This window comes from Stomoxys calcitrans, chromosome 1 (genome assembly GCF_963082655.1).
Source record: "Stomoxys calcitrans chromosome 1, idStoCalc2.1, whole genome shotgun sequence".
Taxonomy (NCBI): Eukaryota; Metazoa; Arthropoda; class Insecta; order Diptera; family Muscidae; genus Stomoxys; species Stomoxys calcitrans.
The window spans coordinates 122672772-122688931 of NC_081552.1; the positions used below are offsets into that span (position 1 = coordinate 122672772).

The 16160-nt window shown below is 38.5% G+C and overlaps 1 protein-coding gene across 6 annotated transcripts in view; it reads right to left on the minus strand.

Moving 5' to 3' along the window:
• Nucleotides 1–16160, minus strand: part of LOC106091696 (muscle calcium channel subunit alpha-1) — a 479054-nt gene that overhangs the window by 204825 nt on the left and 258069 nt on the right. The window lies entirely within an intron of this gene.

The window sequence follows — 16160 nt, forward strand, 5'->3', positions numbered from 1 at the left end:
GTTACATCAGCAATGAAATGAAAAATTTGAAGGAATTGGAAACACAATTTTAAAACCGCGAAATGATCACACAGATTAATTTACATTTTAAAATAGTTATTTCAAATAAAACCATTTCGGTTTTTTTTGCAATTCCATAATTCAAAAAACAGAATTTAAGCAATTGAGGCAGAGCTTATAGTGATTAAGGGGCGAAAATTCTGGTAGAAATTAGTTAGTCTCTTTTCGACCGTACATTTGAGCACAGTGAATTATTATTTAAAACATTTTAAAGATTACTTTTTGACTTTTGGTTTTCTTCCTTGAAAATCTTTGTACAATAAAAAGATATTTGCGAATAAGAATTTCCTGATATGTTATGTACGAAAATCTTTAATGAAATTCGTCGAGTCAAAAAGCATTTTTACAAAAAGGTGGGTATTATGTTTGTGTTTCACAGTGAAATACCCATGTTTTTCCCGATTACTTTTTTAAAAGACTGCAAAAATTATCATGGATAACATAACACTTTTATCAAAATATTATCATAAATAATAGGAATGTCCTAATGAATAAAATCAGCAAGTCGTTTTGCTTAAAATCCATTATTACAAAAAGGAATCGTAAAAATATTAATTTTTACAGTAAAACACGAACCTAATTTAAGTGAGGAAATGTGTTAAAATAATATTAGTCAGCAGAGTTTTATCTATGGCGCTGGGTCATTTGACATCAATTAGTGGGTAAAGAACGTTTACAACTGCAATAATGTGGAAATCTCTTTTCTTATTTTATCTTCAATAAATTAAAAAAAAAACTGTAGGGCTTCTAAACATAATAGAAATTATTAGTATATACGACAATAGTTGGATTCAATTTTTACGCTACGGATTTTCGATCGTACCGTAAAAAACGGATTTTCGATCGATTTTAATAAAGTTCGAAGAAGAAATTAGCAACACCATTTTAAGAAATTAGCAACACCATTTTAAAAATAAAAAAATTAGCAACACCTTCGTAAAAATTGGTCAAAATTTATTTTTTGATTTTTTCAAGTATAGATCGATTTGGGCCGTACTTGTCATGGCTGTTAGAAGTCATAATAAAATACCACCTCCACCTTTAGACTTCTGTCTATTATTTCTATTTCATCGTCCTAATATAGTAATTTTATATAACGGTACGTAGTCTATTGTTACAAACTAATCCTTAAAAATAAACGACAATTCTAATCATATGGTAATTCAGGTAATTGATTATATGGATCCTAACTTAAGGGGTGTTCACATTTATACTGGGGCATTTCACACGGTAAGATATGTCGTAACATTACGCCCTCACCCCATTAAAAAATAATTTTTTGATTTAAAAAAAAAATTATTTTAGCAACTCAATTTTAAACATATTTAATTTTACAAATTTTCAATTCAATTTCGATTTTTTCAGCATATTACTATGGTATTTCTTAATTTCACCATCTACATTTATCAAGGTGTTTACACCATCTTTACTAACTACACTATATGGACTTAAATTCGGTGATTGACTCTCCTTTCAATAGTTCATCTAAGTAATACCAAATCGCCCGTAATCAATTTAAGGGGACTAGCATTTTCGGTTTTAGTAAGTCTTTCCATTTGCAATTTTTCTAACTTTTCTTTAGATTCCAAAAGAGAAAATTTTAGTCTTTGCTTCCTTTTATTGGAATAATCTTCGATAATTTAAAATTGTGTATCTTTTCTTGAGTCGACATGGGGTGTTGTTCGAAAATGAAGAATACGGTATCCAAGCGTCCCATTCAATAATCTATGGAAATATTTAGCAGAAATTCATTGAATGATTTCACTCTACTGAACCAAGAATTTCATGGTGATATTGAGTACTAATATCCAGCAAACGACATACCTCAGTCATTAATTGGCTCGAGAATTCAGTTCCATTGTCTGACTTAGGAGTTTTAAAATGTCCATAAAACAAAATGAACTTCACTACTAGCCTCTTCGCTACTGTCTTCGCATTTTTTGTCTCCACAGGACATGCTACTATATATTTCGTTAAATCACATTTGATGGTTAAAACATGTCAATAACCATTCGATATTTTCAGCGGATCTACCATATCTATGGATACTACCTCAATACTTGTTCCCGACGTACCTTTTAATGTCATTGTTTCTTTTCATTATCGCTGTAACACGTTGTAATTCTACATTTACCAAACTCTATTGTTGGTCTTTTTCGTGATAAAAATTTAAGTTTTGTTACATTCTTTATATCAATGAGTGTTGTACATTCCCAAACTGAAAGTTGACCAGGCTTAAGTTGAAGGGTGTCACCGTTGTTGTTACTACCTGTGTTCTTAGTATTAAGAAGCTTTTCTCTACTTCTAGTGATTGCTAGAATCTTTTTGTCACGTTCGGGTGTTGTGGGGATCATAGCCTTTAGAGCTTCGCTATTTATACCACTCCTGGACAGTGCGTCAGCATTTGTGTTGATTTTTCCTTTTTTATAAACGATATCAAAATCATAATCACACGAGTTCATAGGAATAATTGCCATCTTCGAGGACAGGTTTGAGACAACACTGCTCCTAAGGCATATTGGTTCCAGTTGGCAGTTCCTGAGAGGTTCGAAAGCTTTTTGGCGTTCTGGATTTCATTCAAATTTCTCATTCTTTTTCAGAAGTGCATTTAAACTTCTCGCTTTGTCAGCAAAATTTGGTATAGGCCTACTAGTTGCAAAATGCCACATATTTTCATCAGAATTCGTAGATATTGGGTAATTTTTGATTCCTTTATCCTTGGCTGGGTTGGTTTTTACACCTTTATCAGGTGTCCCCAATAGACTACCTCTGGCTTTAAAAAACTGTATTTTGTTCCATTTAGCTTTAGATTAAACCTTCACAATCGCTGAAAAACGTTGCATACATTTTCATTGTTATCTCTTTATTCTGGGCCATATACAATTATATCAACGTATAAGAATGCGGTTGCATCAAAACCACTTAAAGCGATAGTAAGCATTCTTTGGAAACTATTAAAAAAATCTTCAAACCAAAAGGCAAACGTTTAAATTGGTAATGGCCATCTGTTGGTAAAAATGTTGTAAAATGGCATAAATCTGTGTGTAGGTTTATCTGATGGAATGCACTTGTCATGTCCAAAGTTGAAAAATATTTCGCTTTACCTAGCCGACCCAAAACGTCTTCAATTCTCAATTAATTGGCTAATCGAATGCTCTGTTATATCATCATTGATTAATTGTTCGACTTGATTGTTTGTTTCTTCCATTTGTGTTTGAGGGAGTCTATAGTTCTTTATGTACACTGGTGAAGAATTAGTTTTAGCGTGTCATATATGGTACTTTTTAACGGGTGCAACTTGCAATCGATATCATCAGTCATTACATCCTCGTCAGTGGTGTTTAAAATTTTTACATATATTCATCCATTTCACGGTATTAGACAATTTGCAAGAAATATGCCTATTGTTATTCCATTATTCATTAATACAGAATCTTCCTCCACCTTCATATCAAGTAGTAATATCGCCTCAGATCTTGATTTTCCTGTCTACTTACTTCGAGCAGGCTTGGAATCAATTGGTAACACAATGTCTTTATTTTGAATATAAAATGTTATGGTATGTGTCTCAAAGTCCATTTGGTATAGATATTTCGCCAAAATATCGCGACCTATGAATTCATCTGTGGCTATGGGTAAGTCTTCTTCAACTATTTAAAAATCATGAATTACATTTTGGGAGTCCAATTCCAACTCCAAACGAGATACACCAATAGATTGTACTCCTTCTTAAGTAATGCCAGTAAATCTCGCAGTATAATCGGTATTCACATTTGAAAAAATGTGTTTGCAAATATAAAACAGCTCCGGTGCCTATTAAAAATGTCAAACGCTTGTCGTCGCATCTAAGTGAAATAAAAGCGTTTGTTATTAGAGCAACTTTATATATTCTTAATATTTTCCTGGATAAATTCTTCCATCAGCCGGCCTTCTGAGTTTTCTTGTTGACATGTACATGGAAATGTCTTTGCCTAATTAAAATCTGTTTAGCGCATCACAAAGCTCATATATCTCCTCCCTAAAATAAGTCAGTATGGAATTGCCTTGCCAACAAGGCAGCATGAGCCGACGGGTTACCCGCTGAACTATTTAAGACCGGAGGCGACACGCTGATAAGGCGTATGCATCAGCTTATCTACGCAATCTGGCGAGAAGAACGCATACCCGATGATTAGAACCTCAGCATGCTATGTCCCGTACACAAGAAAGGAGACAAGACGGAATGTGCCAACTACAGAAGAATAAGTTTCCTCCCCATCACTTAAAAAATACTCGAGCGTGCTGTGTGAAAGATTAAAACCTAAAGTCAATCAGATAATTGGGCCCTATCAATGCTGCTTTAGACCTGGTAAATCCGCCCTAGACCAGATATTCTCACTGCGCCAAATCCTGGAAAAGACCCGATAAGGACAAATAATCGATACTCCTTTACGTCCAAAGTATTTCAAGCCATGTCTGAGTTTGGTATCCCTGCAAAATTAATAAAACTCTGCAAAATGGCACTCGCTGATACGCGTGGACAAGGCCACCTCTCGACAGACGAAGATTACACAATACAAGACACTGATAGTACCCGTGCTGTTATATGGTTCTGAAGCATGGGTACTTGCGAAAGCAGATGAGGCAGTCCTTGGAATATTTGAGAGAAAGATTCTTCGTAAAATATAAGGACCAGTTTGCGATTACGGAGAATATAAGCGACGTATGAACCACGAGCTGTATGACGACGATAGCATAGTTACACGCATCAAAATACAATGGCTGCGTTGGCTAGGTCATGTTGTCAGAATGGATGAAGAATCTCCAGATGATTATTTTGAAGGCAAACACGTCGAAACTTGGTGTCAGAGATTTTAGAATGAGCGCAGAAGATCGAGGCGCTTGGAACGCTATTCTACGTTTGGCTAGTGGAACAAATATTCTGTCATAGCCAATTAAAGTAAGTAAGAATTGCCTTGTTTCGTTATACCCATCTCAGCCAATAACTGTTGTAGCGTGCTTTTTTCTGGGATTAGAATAAGCATCTCCAAGTGCTTTTTATAATTCAGCAAATGTCCTTGGTTTATTCGAATGACCTCAAAATACTCCGTGCTTGGGCCAGTTATATTGGGTTGCCCAAAAAGTAATTGCGGATTTTTCATATAATCGGCGTTGACAAATTTTTTCACAGCTTGTGACTCTGTAATTGCATTCTTTCTTCTGTCATTTATCAGCTGTTACTTTTAGCTTGCTTTAGAAAAAAAGTGTAAAAAAAGTATATTTGATTAAAGTTCATTCTAAGTTTTATTAAAAATGCATTTACTTTCTTTTAAAAAATCCGCAATTACTTTTTGGGCAACCCAATAAATATACTTAATGGATATTTCTCTATCTTGCTCTTGTCCTAAATCATGCAGCAATCCTGTCTGCGATATAAAATCTTCCAACAACAACAACTTGAAATCTCCATATTCCAAATATTTGAAAGCTATGTCCGTCCGTCCGTCTGTCGAAATCACGATAGCTGTCGAACGCGTAGAGCTAGCCAATTGAAATTTTGCTCGGAAACTTTATATTGATGTAGGTCGTTAGGGATTGCAAATGAGCCATATCGGTTCAGATTTAGATACAGCTCCCATATTAACCGATCTCCCGATTTGACTTCTTGAGCCCCTGGAAGCTGCAATTTTCATCCCATTTGGCTGAAATTTTGTACATTGTGTTCTGTTATGACTCCCAACAACTGAGCCAAGTTCGGTTCAAATCGGTCAATAGCATGATATAGCTTCCATATAAACCGATCTCCTGATTTGATTTCTTGAGCCCTTACAAGCCACGATTTTCATCCGATTTGACTGAAATTTTGTATATAGTGTTCTATTATGACTTTCAACAACTGCGCCAATTACGGTCGAATTCGGTCCATAACTAGATATAGCTCCCGTATTTTAGCATAATCCATGGTGGTGGTTTCCCAAGATTCGACCCGGCCGAACTAAGCACGCTTTTACTTGTTTTAATTCATTTATACAAGCTTCTATTATTACTTATAACTTTAAATATGCACAATAAAATTGTGAATTCACAATTTGAAATTAAAAATTTTATTTTCATATTGTGAATCCATATACATAAATTTCAAATTTAACTGACATTCAGGGTTACATTTTGGGATCTTATTATGTGTGTTCGTCTCTGGTTTTTGCTGTTGTGGCCGTGTATATTTGCACACGGCCAGATCTGGACCAGATCGGTCCAGATTTGAATATAGCTGCCATATAGACCGATCTTACGATTTAAGGTTTTGGGCCCATAAAAGAGGCATTTATTGTCCGATTTCGCTTAAATTTGGGACAGTGCTTTAAGTTAGGCTCTTCGGCATTTTTATGCAACTTGGCCCAAATCAGTACAGATTTGGATATAGCTACCATGTAGATCGATATCTCGATTTAAAGTCATGGCCCCATAAAAGGCGCATCTATAATCCGATTTCACTGAAATTTGACACAGTGACTTATGTTCGGCTTTTCGACATCCGTGTTGTATATAGTTCAGATCGGTATGAGGTATATGAGTATAAGGTATGAAATTTTCACCGAATTTTGATGAAAGGTGGTTTACATATATACCCGAGGTGGTGGGTATCCAAAGTTCGGCCCGGCCGAACTTAACGCCTTTTTACTTGTTATATCTATTTTTTTTTTTAATTTGTAAAAACTGTCTTCTCTTCTTCAGTTGTGTTAACACCGCGAACCATTTTGAGGAGCTGATGCTTTGATTTACGAAATGAATATTGTAATAAAGCATGTAAATGAGAGGTAACCATTAATTTTTTTTCTCTCCTCTTAGATTTAAAGTTACAAAAATTACAAAATTCATAAGTAGAGATGGGCGATGGGTAAATATCCAAAAGGTATTTAGCTGGGTATTTATAATTTTGCAGATATTTTGGGTATAAAAACATTTTCCAAACAATTTTTGATGATTTCACATTCTTTGTATATAAACCTGACCTGATCTCATAAAATCGGATTTTAGTTATATAAAGCCGCTATATAGACCGATTTTCGGACTTAAAGTCTTGAGGCAATTAATTGGTCATCTTTCATCCGATTTCGATTAAATTTGGTACAGTGAGTTTTGGTAGACTCCTACATATTTCTGTGAAGTGTGGTTCAGATCGGACTATATTTGGATATAGCTGCCCTATAGACCGACCGCCCGATCTACCGATATGGGGTATTGAGGCCTTAAAAGATCCATTATTAGCCGAATTCGATGAAATATGGCACAGAGTGTTTTTGCAGTCTCCTACCCATTTCTGTCAAATGTGGTTCAGATCGGATATAACTACCATATAGACCGATCTCACGGTATAGTGTAATGAGCCGATAAAAGGAGCATTTTTCATCCTAGTTCGACGAAATTTAACACAGCGAGTTCTGGTACCCCACCAAACCGCTTTGTTGAATACAGTCCAAGCATTTTTCATCCGATTTTGATGAAATTTGAAACAGTGAGTTTTGATAGTCCTTTACACCTTTGTGTCGATCATCGTCCAGATCGGACCATATTTGGATATAGCTGCCATATAGACCGATCTCCCAATATAGAGTATTGAGCCCATAAAAGGAGCTTTTTTCATCCGATTTGCTTTGATGGAAAAATTCACTGGATACAAAAATCCAAGGAGTCGCCTGTTAAGTCGTTGCGGAAGCATAAACACCTTCGAATTCTGTAGTTACAAACGATTCTTCTTCTACTAATATCTATAAAAATTATAGCTATGCATCAAACGACATACCGAACATTGCTCTATTAAGTTCATCAAATGCAACGTTTGCAATTCCATCAACCAATGTTAAGGTATCACAACATCCGATTAATCTACTTCAACTGCGTCAAACCCACCTACAACTAATCCATCCCATGCTCCAGCTTCGATCAATACAACCTCTTTCAGTAGTAAAAGATAGCATACTCCGTTAACCTTACCTGTAACGACTGTACCTCCTAAAAAGCTACAGGCTATTTCATCCAAAAAGACTGTGCTTGCGGCTAGATTTGCTGATGAAAAATCCGTTGAAAATGTATCTTCCTGCGATACACGGGAGAACTATAAGCACCACAGGCTGGAACTTTGAGCTCCTATCTTTGTGATTTTAATTGTTTGCATAAGAAGCTTAGCTGCGAGTTGCCGCAGATTGCAGGTGGAATGCCCCATACGGAGTAGCTGCAATTGCAGCCGCAAACAGTCAGCGGTATCGAGCGGAGAGCCTCCGTGAGAGGCTGGGCGGCATAAATACTGAGTGATGGTCGATATGACAAGGCAAGTTTTTGGCGCCTTTAAATAGCAAATGACATCCATGTTCCCACGGCTATCGGTCCTTTGCTTCAGAACGAGCTTGCTCACCTATCGGAGCTAGGCAAGGAAACCATCTCCACATATAGACATGTGGCTACAAGATCAATATGTCTCTTTCTGTATCAAATCGAAAATAAATCCACGAGTCGATTTAAATGTCTTTAAATTTAAATACCGAGAGAGACGAAGCAAAGCATCATTTAAAATTTTTGGTTCTGAGGAAATTTTTGAGAGTGAAGTAAATCCAAAATTTTGTCCGCTTTTGTGTTTATTAAAGAATGCATCTATAACGATATTCCCATAATGATATTGCCTTTTTGCCACATGCATTGAATAAGGATCCAAAAAACTAGAAAATTCTTTCGATAATAACATTTCTATAGCATACCAAAAAACCTTGCGAATGTTCACATCCGCTAAATCAGACAGGTTTTCAAAGAAATGAGAACCTAAAGTGGAACTCCTTCTGACTGCTAGTGCGGGATATACACACTGATGGTGTTCTATAGTCTCTTCTTCTCCGATGTCCTCTCAGCTTTTGCAAAAGTCATTGCCGGCAACCTTCAGTCTGTCAGCATGTTCTCCGATTAGACTGTGACCTGTCATGACGGACGCAATGACTGAGACGTCTGTTCTAGCCAATGACAGCAAAGTAGTAGACCTCTTCAAGTCTAGATGGGGCCACATAGTTTTGGAATGCTCACAGCCCCCTCTTTGTGACCATCTATCACTTGTTGTCCTTCGGGCCTGGTCCTGAGAACTTAGCTTACATGTCGCTAGAGGCATACCCAAAGATTCCAGTATCCCTGGAATGGGTAGTGTTGTTCTTAATCTCGCAACCGCGTCCGCTTTACAGTTCCCTGGGATATCTCTGCGGCCCGACACCCAGAACAGGCGAATTTTGAACTGTTCAGCCATCTCGTTGAGAGATCTGCGACAGTCGAGGGGGGTTTTTGTGTTCTCAAATATGTTCTCCCGGGATTTACTGTTTGCCTGGCTGCCTGAGATATTTATGCCAATCGTTGTAATGACATTATATCTTAGCCATTCCACCACTTCCATAATTGCAAGGATTTCCGTTTGATACACACTGCAGTGGTCGATTCTAGATCTATGTAACTTCTGATACCAGGGATATCGTAGTTCCAATCGGTTCAATCAGGAATAGTGGTACGGTACTTTTTTTTATCAAAAAGCGGCTCACCCTACCTGAGCCGCTTTTTGATAAAAAAAAATCTGCAATAATCTGCAGTATATACCCAATGCATGGTACGCGGCCTAAACCCCCATCTTTTGCCAATGGCTCTCTTGCAGGTGCTTGCCTTTCTTGTCCATTCCAAATTGTTGGATTTGAAGTTCAATTTCCTGTCCAGCGATACACGCAGGTATTTTGCGCATTCTGTAAATGAAACATTCTCTCCACCCAAGGAGACATGTTCTACTGTGGGCAATTTGAAAGAACTACATTTGTATTGTACGGTTTATATCTAGACCACTTTCAGTAACTCACTTTGTTGTTGCACGTAGAGCTTCCGGAAGTATATCTCTTAGAGTGCTGGGTAACTTTCCCCTAACCGCAATTGCCACGTCATAAGGATAAGCGATCACGTTTTCGCGTTCTTCTTCCAGAGACAATAATATATTGTTAATGGCTATATTTCAAAGTAGAGGAGACAATTCACCTCCTTGAGGTGTACCTCTGCATACCCATCTTTTTAGATCCACAGATCCCAAGTCTGCATCTTTTTGCAAGTAAATTTTTAATAAACTTTGTTACGGTGGAGTAAAAAAACTACAACTCCTTTATAATTGACGTCGGTTTCACATTATTGAATATTACAGTAATATTCCACAAATTTAAATCGACTCTTTAAACAAAATTTCTAAAACTATTTCTAAAAAAATGCCTCGAGTAATTAAAATAAGTAACAAGCAAACAAACAAAAAAAGCAAAACTTTTTTTATTCAGCCGAATTTTGTACTTAAAGCAGCAGATTTTTTTTGATAATTTTGCTGACCATAATGTTTGCTGAAATAGCAGTAAAGTTTGGTTTCCTATTTTCAGCAGACAAAAACTGCTGTTTTAACAAAAAATTTTGGTGTTTTGAATAACAAATTTTGTTGAGTGTACTAGTGGTATTTCTAGCGATTGCCTTATTTCTTTATTCGACGTCGGACTCTTTCAGATCAATAATGTATATAACTTATTTGGTAAATTACTGATCTAATATTCGTCAACCATACATCCGACATTTCTTTATCATTTTTCAATCCAGAGGATCCTACCCTGAATATTAATATTTCTTTCCCTTTCTTTCCCTAAACTGTGTAAGAAATTTAAAAAGTTGGGAACTATACTCTATTCCTCAAACTATTCTTTAACAAGATCAAGGTACAATGTGGAGAACAAGTTGGCTCTTCGCAATTACTTGAATAAAATGAAAACGGGCTTAAAATCCAGTCTTAAGTCTTTCTGCAAATTTGTTAATTCTAAGCGCCACTTTAGTGGTTTGCACAACTTTCTTAAATACATTTCAGTGTCTGCGGGCAGGGATTTGTATATCTCAAACATTTTCGTCGATTTTCTTGTAACTACCTATTCTGATAAACTTTACACACACGACTATGAATATTCTTATAAAATTAGAAATTATATTAATAAAGATGTTCCATTGATAGATGAAGACACTGTAGAACAAAATTTAAGGTCAATAAAACTTACATTTCTTGTAATATTCCCAAGTTAATGGAAAATATATTGACTGAATCCATTTCTTATCAGGCTTCCTCATTGCGTTCTTCATGTCAACACGGATTCAGGAAATCGCGCTCAACCATAACATATCTGTTAGCATTTACATGTTTTGTCAACGATACTTTCAGAGGCAATAATTATTATATGGTTTCAATAATTCTGTGTTAAAACGGCTAAATTCTTATATGTACGACCAATCGCACACAAAGTGTGAATTTTAGTAATGCTATATCTAAGACCTTCATTGTTTCATTCGATGTTCCCCATGGTAGCCATTTCCGTTCGATTTTGTTTTCTCTTTTTATTTATGACTTACCTCCCATAATAAAGCATTCTAAAATTTTGATGTTTGCCGATGATGTCAAAATTTTCAGGTCTCTTAATGAACCTGGTGGTCAGTATCATCTCTAGTTCGTCCTTGATATTTTTTATGAATAGTGAGATAAAAACGTAATGCAATTGAATATATCCAAATGTAAAATAATTGTCTTTGACGACGTAATCCTTTTATCAAAAATTATTTTATCGGATCCGATAAGTTTGAATCAGTCGATTTATTTTAAGATTTTGGGCTACTTATGGATATACGTTTAAACTTTCATCGCCATATCTCTATGGCAGTTGGTAAAGCTTACGGTGCCCTTGACTTTATGGAACATTGGAGCAGAGGATTTAATGGTACTTCTGTTACAATTTATACACTTCTATAGTACGTTGCAACCTAGACTACGCATCTATAGTTTGGTATCCTTACAAGTAACCTCGAAAAAGGAAATCTACAATAAGTCAGGAATTCCGTGCAATTCATAAAATCCTTAATTAATTTCCACTCCCCCTAATTGGTACATGTCTGGAATTGTGTCCCCATAGGATTTTGGGCGTCCTACCGACCGTTTCGCTGTTCCACAGGGTTGAATGCGCATTCGTAACCTGCCCTTAACTCGGACTGCGTCGACGCAAAAAGCTTCGGGTTAACTAAGTTTATTGACGGCAGTCCTCTGGTCTTTACCGCCAAATCGTCTGCCAAACGGATGCGGATTTTGCAATTCTCGGAGAAGGCGTTAATCTCCTTCTTACACTGCAAGACTGTTCGTGACCTTGCCGTCCTGTTTGTTATTGCCCTTATGGATGTTTTACTATCCGCAAAGATGATCACACTCGACGTCCTCGCGTAAGTACCACACCACCTCACGCATTCCGTGTTCGCTCGGATCTCCGCCTGCAGGACCGTATTATGGACAGGCAGTCTAAATTGAATCTCAGTCCCTGGGTTCTCAATGTAGACCCCCAGGTTTAGCCTGTCCTCTAGCTTTGATCCATCCGTGTAACATGATCTTCCAGATGGCAATACTAAGGTTCCGTCAGTCCAAGCCTGTGCCACTGGCAGCAGTGCCTCGCACTCGACCTCAGGTATTCGCTCGGAAACCTATTCCATTCCGTCCTGGTTTCCTATCGTCGCCTCGCTTATGCCGCGATTTTATGAGCTGCTCCCATCCTCAATCCATTCTCCCATCGCCTTTAGCCTCATAGTCGCATAGACTGACTTACACTTAATCTGTATGTCAATGGGTCAGATATCAAGAGTAGTCTCCAGTGCCCTAGTTGGCGTGTTCCTCACCGCTCCGCCTATGCCAAGGAACATGTTCTCTGAACCTGTTGTATGGTTAGTGTGTTGGACTTTTTCTCCATAGCAGTGCACCAAACTACTGAGGCTTAACTAGGTTAGGTTTAAGTGGCAGTCTGCCATCAAACTCACTGAGACGTTTTCGTCCATTGTGTTACCACAGGAACAGAAAATGGAAGATGCTTTCTAGTTCCTACCGTTGAACCATCCGTTGAACCAATGTTCACATTCGGCGTAAGTAAGTATTGGTCTTATCACGCTCCTGTAGAGGAAGTGGATTTTTCTCCGATTCTGGCTCCATTTCGAGCCAACGGTCCGCCCACATAGTGCCCAACATCTGTGAGCCTTCTCAGTACGCTCCTCAATATTAAATCATCCATGGGACAATTGAGATTTGTTATTTTGTTAAGCAAGAATTTTTCTGCAACTCGTAATAGGTCATTATTTGTGGAAAAACAATTTTAAATCACTCAAGCTACGATAGTGTTATCCATTAGACGGTTGATGATCTGCGCCTCTTTCCAGTGGAGTGGCAGATCTAGAGCCCGCGAGTAGGCTTAAAATAGACTCCAAACACATTACAGCTACGGTGGTTGTATCAATCCGTAGCATGTTGTCTGCTATTGAAACCTCGACTAGTGGAGCGGCTATTCCAGGCTTACCTAGCCGTCTGGTACGCATGGGTTTCAGACGAAGACACCTGGTTCGAGCCTAAGGGATTAGGCCGAACCTATTCTATCTTCGCATGCCTATAATTTGCCTAGGCCATCGGCCTTTCCCGGCAAACCAACACGCTCTTTAAGAGGTTTGAATAATACAAGACGCAACGCTCTCAGGTTTATTGACAGCCTTGGTGCAGAAGTTAGGGAGAGAGACTCCCTAAATTGTGCTCGGGGATTCGCCACACAGGCTACCCTTAATTTGGAAACAGCACCGCAGTCAGGCAAAAGCCGCGGTCGCCTGGAGGACAATCCAATGGAAAGATGGGTCCAGGAACCTTTACTAGTATCGCTAGGGACAGTTTTGGACTGCGAACCTAGGAATAATTGGAGTGGGATAGTCAATGGACTGTCATCAGTATACTCCGATGTTCTTGTGGAATTTCCTGGGTTTTGCTCTAGTTTATGACGATGCAGGTCGGTATCGGGGCCGATACAGACTAATTACCTTCGGGGATCAATGCTCAATTGAAATGTATCGTTGTGCGCTAAAAAAGATTGGTGAGATCTGGCACGGCGCAACACTGGATTCAGTCAAGATGGAAGATATTCCTTCTCGACCAATGGCGCAAGATACTTGGAAGACTAAATGAATGCAATCCCAATCTTTCAACCACCTACTGGAAGATTAGTAGATTTGATGAGGCTGATGGTGACCGGAGACCTGCAGTAGTTGTATTAAACTTCGGCTGTCTCGCAGACCTCAACAAGTCTGAAGGAATTGTATTCTACGGATTAACAAGTTGAAACTGAAGATCTATGGAACAGGTGGGGTTGGGGAATCAGAAGACGACTAAGCGGTTGTTGCTGAACACTTGCCTAAGGAACTATCGACCACATCGCTAAAGTCTGGCGGATTGCAGGAGACTGAAAAGCCCCCTGCCACAATCAAGGCAGGAGGGGATGGCATCAAAACGGGATCCGAAAAGCCCTGTGTGGGTGGGTCATCTGGTTGGACTGGCCTCAAAGTGTACACCAGCGAGGAATCACGGAACTCAAAAAGTACTTCGGCAGCAGCAGCTAGTGAAGCATTTAAGAATGAATCGTCCACCCAGCAAGGAAGAGTGGTTTCACAACTTTCTCACCTGCACCTGGATGCGTACGGATGCTCATTATGACAAGATCTAACGAATCTTGTGAGGATGAAGTCCTGGTGGAATCAGAAAACGAGGCTTATACAACAGTGGTGGAAGTTCTGAATTATTACTATGGTCCGGTTTCTGCAGATAAATCTCCACCATTGTAAGGCCGCTTCGGGGGCACTAAAGGTCCTCCTGATGACAGGGGGATTTGACGTTGCTCTTATCCAGGATCCATGGGTATCTGAAGGAATGGTTCGTGGACTAAGAATTATGGGCTTTATACTACTCAAAGTTACGGGGAATGGGAGACACAGAGCATGTATTCTTGCAAAGAGTAGTCTAAAGGTTCTTTTTCTTTCTTCGCTAAGCACTGAAGATTTAGTAGTAGCCAGCCTTGAAATAAACAAGTCTTATTACTGGCTGGCTTCGCTATATATGGCACACTACTCAGAGATGCCGCCTTAAACCTTAAGTTGCGGGTTGAAGCCTCTTCTGTAGGGAAGAAGAGACTAAATGTATGAAGTGATGCTAATGCACATTACCAGATATGGGGAAGACCGAATGTCAACGAAAGGGGTGAGCTGCGTATAGAATATATTATAAGTTGCAATCTGGCGACCAGGAACAGGCAGGAGGTACTTCATATTACCTTTGTATCGGAAGATATAAGTGAAAGAATATGCGACTGGGATGTGTTCGATGATCACAGCTTCTCTGATCATCGTTATATTAGTTTCAATTTATGCATGTCTATCCCTTCTAGACCAGAAAAGTAAGTGGAAAATGAGGAGGATGTAGACACAATGGTCAAGCGGATCACGAAGGCCCTAAATGGCTCGCTTTTGTCAACAAGTCCTAGTGCCAAGCCAAGGGGCATACAGCGACCGCCATTCTGAACCCCTCTGGTTGGTCTAAGGAAGAACTGCAGAAAACTCTTCAACAGGGCGAAAGCCACAAACCCACCACACGATCGGACATCAATATGGCTGAGCTAAGAAAATATAAGAACGAACTGGGAAAGGCTCAGAACAAATCTTGGGTGGAATTCATTATCTCCGTGCATGATACCTCTGAGGCCTCTAGGCTAAGGAAGTTTCTGTCATCGAGACCTATTACGATGGGGTATATTCAGAAGTCAGAGAATGTGTGGACAATATCCAGTGAGAAAACACCAGAACATATTTACCGACCATGTCAATGTGGAGATTAAATGAAAGGTATTGGGGGTAGAGCAAGAATTGATACCCTCTTTCGGAACCAATTTTCTGGGGGTCAACCCCTTTCCCAAAATACCCCACAATCAGCAATTTTTTAGTGACCATCGCAAAATGGGGCTAAAAAAAAAGGTATTTGGGAGTAGAATACGAATTTGATATCCAAATTTAGAACCATGTATTTAGGGAATCACCCCTTCCCCAAAATACCCCGCAAAGGGTAAAAATTGTTCGACCATGCCAATATGTGGTATTTAAGATTAGAAAACGAATTTAATAACCAGTTTTGGGCCATGTGTTTGGGGGACGCCCCATCGTGTAAACTCCCCTAAACCAATGGCAATATGGGGTTTAAATAAATG